The sequence below is a fragment of the Malus sylvestris genome, chromosome 5, assembly GCF_916048215.2.
Source record: "Malus sylvestris chromosome 5, drMalSylv7.2, whole genome shotgun sequence".
In the NCBI taxonomy this organism is placed as follows: domain Eukaryota; kingdom Viridiplantae; phylum Streptophyta; class Magnoliopsida; order Rosales; family Rosaceae; genus Malus; species Malus sylvestris.
Window position 1 is genome coordinate 30,085,375 of NC_062264.1, and position 9,290 is coordinate 30,094,664.

Consider the following 9,290-nt stretch of genomic DNA (forward strand, 5'->3'; position numbering starts at 1 on the left):
GGTGATGCGGAGGAGGAGGAGGAGGCCATTGATGATGGACTGACAAGAAGAAGAAAAATGAAAAAAACTAGGGCAAGAAAGAGAAGCAAATTAGGGTTTACTTTGGTGGGGAATTCAGAGATGGATGGTGATGACGGCGGTGATGATGATGTTTTAGGTGCAGCTGCCATGCAATTTGGAAGAAGAAACCACCCCCCAAGAGCCCACAAGGGTTCAATATCCATGAACCAGCACCAAGGCTAGATAAGAATAAGGGAAGACCGAGATCTAGAGAGAGAGAGACAAAGAGAAAGTGATGATGATCACAGAGAGAGAGAGAGAGAGAGAGAGAGAGAGGGACAGGGGAGAAAGAGAAGAAGAGAAGCTTCAGCAAAAGTGAAGAATATAAAGCAGGTTTTGAATTTTAATACACATTTGTATTTATGAGAGATTGAAGTTGAATTTTTTGTGTGTATGTAAAATACTTGTCACTATATAATTCACAATGTGGCGGTGTTTAATTTATAAATATACTCAAGAATCTCTCACAGAGTTATAACTTATAAGATAGTGACAAGTAAATATAAAATTGTGGGTAGTGAATTGACCAAAAAACCCTTGTAAAATGTAATGAAACGAAGACAAGTTAGTACTCATATGCACAAATTAATGAAATATTAAAGAAGAAAGGAAAAAGACAATGCACTACCGAGAAAGGGAAGAGAGAGAGGTGGTGGCTTTTTCCTGTTTGGCCGGTTCCTCAAGAAATCTTTCTTTGACTTGGCGAACCCTAACAATGGAAAAATATACTGAATTTGTTCTTTGCGTTATTTTTCTTTTCATGAAGAGAATTCGTTTACTCTCCCTTCCATTCTTGCGTGACTTGCACACTCGAATATTCTTGAGTTTGCTTTACATAAATTGCTAGCCACTATAATTTGTAATTTAAAGCCCAAAAATTGTTTATTACAACAAAAATAAGTCCAAAAATTGGTAAAAAACCATGAATTTACAAGTACTAAAAGAGAATGAATAAACTCAAATAATTTTATATATATGTGTGTGTGTGTGTGTGTGTGTGTGTGTGTGTGTGTGTGTGTGTGAATGTATTATTGTGCATATTATGTACTTTTTGAAATTTTTATCGAGACTAAATATTATACCATATCCTCTCACATACATATTGTTCTGTAACACTAAGGAATATCGTACTTTAAAAAAATAAAAAAAAACAAGATGAATATTTGATTGAATGTAGAGTGTGAGGCAACCCCATTTGAACCGAGAGTGGGCGTGTGGAGCAAAATTGTGGTCTGGTCTGGAAACAAAATAGGAAAAAGCACACTGAAAGCAAAGCATCGTATTGTCTATCATATATACATATTACACATTGCTTCTTCTCTCATGAGCCGTGAGTCATGATTCATATATATGTGTGTGTGTGTATGCAAATATGGATTACTTTATATATACTAGCAGAGAGCACATACTTTGTGTGTGTGAACAACCGTCCACCTCTCTTCTCACGTTCTCCTCAAGCGCAACCGCTTCAGTTCATTCAAACTATCCAAAAAACATCATGATTTCACTTATCTATATGAAAAAAATGATGGTGAGACAATTTCTCTTAATAAGTGCATATTTTTATCTTATATAAATATTTTTTATACAAAATTACCATTTTGCCCTTCTTATGTAAATATTGTGTATCAAAAGTGAGTGTAAAATAAAAAAAATGGGGATATGATTGTCATTTTGTCAAAAGATATAAAATTATTATTTTGTCCTCCTCATGTTGTATTGAAAAGTAAAGGCAAAATTGAAAAAAAAAGGTCAAAAAGTTGACAAACCCTCTTTTCTTAATAGAATAGATTATTATAAAGAGTACTGAAAGAAAGAGGCCAAAGACACATTGTATGTAATGTCTCCCATGATAGGTGATGCATGGGTCCCCACGACCTCGGAAACATGTTCAAGAGAGGGATAGTACGTACGTTATTAAGGTTATGTTGGTAATTTCATATATGGATACATATATATATAATCAATATGTTTATTTGTACTCCAAGTCCCGCCAAAGTGCTAGAGCTACCTCCCATTCAGTTCAGATATCAGTGTTCATATGGCTTTTACGATAAAGAAAGCTAATGTATAAAGACATATAGCTTCCATGGCCGCTAACTGATCCACGAAGAAAGCAACGTCTAAATTAACCATCTCTATAATATACGGGGTTTTAGACATAAGGGCTTGATTAAGATGACTTTTAAGCAACTAAAAATTACTCCTCTCTCTCATTAACTTATTTCTTGAAGGACAACACTTTCACTCTTCAGAAAGAGGAAAGTCTTCATTCTATACTAATGTGACATTATTTTTTATCATACAATAAGGATAGTCGGTATCGGTTCATTTCTCCTTATTATCATGCATGATATCATCTCGATAATGTTGATAAAAATTAGTGTATAATTGCTATATTAATCAAGCACAAAATTTAGTGCATACTAATAAACAAAACACAATGCTAATGCACATGACATTGGACTAGAAAAACATGAAAATACAGTCTAGTCAACAACTTAATTCTCTCTCCTTAAGACAATTTCCGCCCCTGTTTTTGGTTGCTCAACGTTTGTCTCCTAGGATACAACGATCATCTCCTAAAAATAGTAGCATACAAAATCGTAAGACTCTAGCGAATCACGATTGTGTTGAACTCTCTCAAAGCTCACTTAATCATAAGAATGATATGAGACAGAACTTGTATGACTTCACTCATTAATTCACAAATGACTCAATATGATGAGGCCTTTATATAGATGTAGAAGTGCTCTTGATAATAGTTGTGTCTTTTACTTGACGAGTTAATGGTTGCATCTATAGGCAAAGGTTAGTCCCATTCTCTTTAATGGAACAATCACAACCTTATTCAATGGTCACAACTCATTAATATAATTTATATTCACATGAAATAATTTAGATCATTTTTAATTAAATTTTCCAATAGATAATTCATTCAATTTTGAATGTTGTTTAGTCATTCATATGTGTTGAACAAATCGATGGTCACAAAAAGAATAAACCATTCCAATTTTGACATTTGTACAATAAAATGATATCAAATTAGTAAGTAATTAAAGAAGTTAGAATGAGAAAATTATTATCCTTTCTTGAAAATTTCCGCACATATTTAGAAATACTGCATGCATGTGCATTGTTATTGGGAAAGCTAGAGAGATTTGTGGGATTGATTGAGTGAATCATGGGTTGATTTGTCGACTATAACTATGGCATGTCTCCAACAATGGTGGAGTAGTTATCCCAAATATGTGATTCATGGCAATTATATATGAATTTGATGTTGTGACTCAATTAAAAGTTTAAAACACAATCAATAAGAGATCTTCTTCTTAATTTTCAACAACTTATGTGCATGTAGGCTGTTAAACTGCAGTCATGTAACTTCCTTCATAAACATATGTACTAGTCCTAGATAAAAGTAACTTTTACATCTGAAATTTTTGTGTTCAGCTTTCTCGCTTAATATCGGTTGTATAATCAAAATGATAATGAAAAAAGTGTATATAAAGAAAACTATCTAACGGAAATGACAAAAGCTACTTTTCTAAACATAATGCGGCATCAACAGAGATTGATGGAACATGTCGATACAAACTCCTCACCCACCTTATCAATACAAGGTCAAGTTTCAGCTGGCTCCTATTTCTTAAGCAAAGAAAAGCAAAACCGATAATATATAAATCATTTCTGCGTAAGTAATGCATGCCCTTTCTTTCTTTGGTAAGAATAAGAGAGAACACATTGACGAAGAAAACATTTCTGTGGAGCCAAAAATAATCACAAGGCAATATGTGAATTTTTAGATAAAAGAGGACAAAAGTACCTTTGAGGTACAACGAGATTCCTAAGCGCGAGCAGCGGGCAGTCATCCCTTAATCAAGTCAAAAGTGCCCAAAAAATGTAACAATTCAAAAACCATCTCATCAAATCCCTCTTACAAGGTAACTCCTAAAACCTATTTCATTCCATATATTTTTTACCTCTTTTTCCCTCTTTTAGCTAATCTATTTGTACCATACTTGACCAATCCCGAAACTACTGAGCACCGGTTAACGTTATACCGTCAAGGACCCAGAAGAGTTTCCCTCCAACCAGGAGGCCAATCACAGCGCGACACGTGTCGACATCAGAAGCCAATCATAGCGCGACACGTGTCAACATCAGAAGCCAATCACAACACGACATGTGTCAATGTCAGAATGAAACTAGAATCTCTCTTCTATAGATAGAGATCATTCTCTCATAATATTTCCTAATGTCATTTGTACTACATCATTCACTAGTACTCACTAAAGGAGAGCTTGAACCTATGTACTTGTGTAACCCTTCACAATTAATGAGAACTCCTCTACTCCGTGGACGTAGCCAATCTGGGTGAACCACATACATCTTGTGTTTGCTTCCTTGTCCCTATCCATTTACTTACTTATCCACACTAGTGACCGGAGCAATCTAGCGAAGGTCACAAACTTAACACTTTCTGTTGTACCAAAGTCCTCACTGATTTTGTGCATCAACATTTGGCGCCGTCTGTGGGAACGACACTTATTTCCACTCTCTTCAGCTTTGTCAAGCTGGTTTCCACCATTCGTACACTCTCTTTTGACCAGGCATCCCTCTCCAACATGGGGAGCGAAGGAAGCCACAGCACACAGAATGACACCCCTCTTGCACCTAGTGCGAAGCAACGAAAGAAAGAAGGAAAGAGGGTTGCTCTTCAGGCTAAAGTCGATGAGCTAGAAGTTCAAAACAACAAGATAGCAATAAAGAATGAGGTCATCCAGGAGCAGTATGAGAAGCTCTTTGAGACGCTCCACAAAACTATGAGTACTCAAACACGCGAGCTTGTTTCCCCTGTGGACATCAACCATCATTTGGGTGCCCCTCAACACAGAGGGTCACCTTCCTTCGACATGGGTATCCCTGATGAGGAGCGAGCTAATCATCAAAACATTGATCAACATGAGACTTCTCTCGACCCAACTGCTTCGACCCGAAGCTGGAGAAGTGGAGGAAGACACCTCCTTGCAGAAGGGTTGGAAGGATCGAAAGCCGTTTATCGCGACTGCCGAAACTTCCTAAAGTAACGTCGAGAGAATCCCCTCCACATATGCTCGAAGATCAATGACCCAAGGGTTTCTGAAAGACTCAATCCCCTTCCACAACCCAGGCTAGCTGCCAATCTAGGGAAGGAATGACATGTCCTAAAGGAACATGAAGGTACAGGGGACTCTGAGGTATTCTGACAGACTCGCCCTAGAAGTCAGTACGGCGAGTCTAAGGAAAAATCACACGTCTTTGCTCAAACTTTCCTACTTCCAAGGGGCAATGGAGACTTACGAAAGAAAATACCAGTGGTACATAACTCCATTTAGGACCCCCTTGTCATACAGCTCCTTGAGGAAGTAAACAAGTTGAAAGCCGAACGTCAGGCCGAGATACCTGACTGGAACCAACCCAGGCCTGGCCCTCTCACAAAGAGGATCCTCGACACTCACAAAAGCTTAACCCATAAAAGCTTGACCCACAAAAGCTTGACCTACAAAAGCTTGACCCACAAAAGCTTCACCCACAAAAGCTTCACCTACAAAACTTCAACACAAAAGCTTCACCTACAAAAGCTTCACACTATCTTGATCAAGATAGTGTGAAGCAAAATCAATTCATGGTGCCCAACAAAGCTTGACCTACAAAAGCTTCACCCATAAAAGCTTGACCTACAAAAGCTTGACCCACAAAAGCTTCACCTACAAAACTTCAACACCAAAGCTTCACCTACAAAAGCTTCACACTATCTTGATCAAGATAGTGTGAAGCAAAATCAATTCATGGTGCCCAACAAAACTTCAACCTCAAAGCTTCACCTACCAAGTTTCAACACCAAAGCTTCACCTACAAAGCTTTAAAATATATATATATATATATATATATATATATATTTTTTTTTTTTTTTTTTTTTCTTTCGAAAATTCTAAAATTCTAAAATTCTAAAATTCGAAAATTCGAAAAAAAAAATCGAAACAAAAAAATTTTGAAAAAAAAAATTGCCTAGGCCTTTTCTTCTTTTGGCCTAACAACTTTCATAACAAATATATATGAAGGAGTTTTGGGCTACCACTTAGAAAGGATATGCCTCATTCGTCAACTCCCTCGACCGGAGACTTAGGGAACTCCTACCATATGCTACTGCACCTTGATACTCGGAAGTCTCATGACCACTCAGTGACTTGGATTTTTCAAGTCTCCAAACGAGAAGTTTTCCTCACTTGGGAAATTAAGGGAGCACTACCTCAACCTACATGCTTCGTTCACAAAGCTTCAATGAAAAGAAAAATTCAAAGAACTTAGTGAAGAAGGCCTTAGTGTATTTACCACAATATGTTGAAAGGAAGCAAAACTTGTTTATTGATATCTCCGATAAGTTACAAATATGTACATATACATGAATCAAAATAAACAAACAAGAGGGAGCCTTCACAAAGGTTGCTCAAGAGAAGTCTCAGCAGTCGGCAGAGCCCCAGAAAGAAGAGGCACCAAAGGGTGATTATTCGGAGCCTCAGTACTAGGCAGAACCCCAGAAGGATGAGGCACCGAAGGTTGATCATTTGGAGCTTCATTACGCGGTACAGCCCCAGAAGATGAAGGCAATAAATGCCTTTGGAACAAACCCACAAACCTCTGATGATCAAGTAAAATCTGACCATCAGATTCTTGCAGCTGGTCGAGCTTCCTCTTCATGTTTGTAGCATAGTCATGTGCGAGCATGTGCAACTGTTTATTCTCATGCTTGAGACCTCTGATCTCCTATTTGAAACTTATCACTTCAGCCGCCAATGATTCAACTTGGCATGTTCAAGAAAATAGGCGTTGGGCCATATTAGACACAGAACCTGCACACTGAACATTGAGAGCCAGAGAATCCTTAACAGCCAACTCATCAGACCGTTTGGAAAGTAGTCTGTTATCTTTGGGAGTGAGAAGGTTCCTGGCCACCACCGCAGCGATCATATCATTCTTCATCACAGAGTCCCCAACGGTAAGAGGACCAATAGGGGATAAGAAGGATGGGCGCCATATGTTGTCTTGAGAAGGCATGGCTACCTCTTCACCAAAGTTCAAGTCAAAACGACGGTCGAATGGGCCAGACATTCTTAGAAATGATGAAGGAGAAATGAGGTGCAATAAATCTCTGAAGTAAGGGGAAAATTCTTTCAAGCAATAACTCTCTGAATGTACTATTTGCACATAATTGATGCCCTTATAAAAGAAAGGGCAACAGGGCCGTTGGTTAAAAAATCGAAGAGGCACCACTCTCCGGATTCCGAAGAGGCACCACTCTTCGAATTTCTAAGAGGCACCAATTTCCACACGCAACATCAGCTCCTCGGGTACCACAAATAACTTTGCCAAAGATCTCTGACAAAGTTTAGACACATAAATTTTGAAGATCCAGCTACCCTACTATTACCCTCAAGGGTAAAGGAATAGCACCACTGCTTGATAACTAGAAAGTCCCAATGTGTGTCAACCTCCGTGCTCCGTGGCAAGGCAAACTGGCAAAAATGCCTAACCTTTATTCATATTCGAGAAAACACTCCCAACAAGATTGCTTGCTCAAAAATAGAAGAGGCACCACTCTTCGAATCTCGAGAGCCAGACTCCCAACAGGATTACTTTTTCTCAAAAATCAAAAAGACACTGCTTTCCGAATCTCAAGAGTCAGACTCCCGACAAGATTGCTTGTTCGAAAACCGAAAAGGCATCTCTCTCAGAACTTCGAGAGCCATATTTCCTTGGATAAAGCTTGTCTGCAATCTTCATATGCAACATCAGCTTTCCAGATACCACAGACCACTTTTTCAAAGCGCTCTGACAAAGTTAAAACATGTGAAGCTTGCAGCTCCCACTACATTGCTATGACCAAGAAGGGTAAAGGAATAGCATTATTACTTGCTCAAAAATTGAAGAGGCACCGCCCTCCAAATCTCGAGAGCCAAACTCCCAACAGGATTACTTTCTCAAAAATCGAAGAGGCACCGCTCTCCGAATCTAGAGAGCCAGATCCCTGATAGGATTGCTTGTTTGAAAACCGAAAAGGCATCGCTCTCCGAACTTCAAGAGCCAGATTTCCTTGATAAAGCTTGTTTGCAATCTTCACATGCAACATCAGCTTTCCAAATACCACATACCACTTTTTCAAAAGTGCTCTGACAAAGTTAAACCACGTGAAGCTTGCAGCTCCCATTACATTGCTACGACCAAGAAGGGTAAAGGAATAGCATTACTACTTGTTGTTAGGGAGACTCCTATATATGTCGACCTCCATCCTCGACGGACAGGCAGACCTGCAAAAACGCTCAACCCTTCCTCATATCTGATAGGGCACTCCCAACGATGCCTCTCGAAATACTCAGCTTTCTTCCCCCCCCCAATAATACCTATGCAAACTAGCCACACCAGATAGGGGTGGGTTCGGTTCATTTCGGTTCTGTTTTTGGCCGAAACCGAAAACCAAACCGAAGTTACTGTTCGGTTCGGTTCAGTTTTTTTCGGTTTCGGTTTTTTCCGGTTCGGTTTCAGTTCGGTTCGGTTTTTTCCATTTTTTTTTTAAATCTGGATATTGGTAAATTAGCCCAAAAGGGGACTGCCAAATTAGCCCAAAAGACCCAACAAACAGTAAAGGCCCAGGCCATAAAATACAAACAAGAAAATAAAAAATAAAATCGGGCTTCCACTGAAGCACCCGCCGCCGAGCATCCCTACTAGCACAAACCCTCGCCACCAACCAACCGACGCCTCGCCGATTGCAACATCCAGCCATGAGCACCTGTTCGAACACAGCCAAACAAACGAGAACCAAGGGTTTTAATAAAGAGTAAAGACCCAAAAACCAAAGATCTTTACCACATAGACAAATCCAATAACAACATCAGCCAATTTTCGTTCAAAAATTCATCAATTAACCTCGAAAATAAACAATTGGGACTCGTTGGTTTATTCGGATACAAAAGTATGAAATGAACTAATACTAATCTTCCATAAGAACAAGCAAAGTAAAAGTGAATGCATAAGCAAATTTCAGAAAAAACAAAGCAAAAACAGAACCAAACCTACACTGCCTGCAAGACTCACTTCACCGTGTCATCCAGCGTGCACCGCGTGCTGATGAGCACGTCTCTCTCCTCCGACATCCGTTCCTGGTGCATAAGGAAGACGAGGTCCATGTG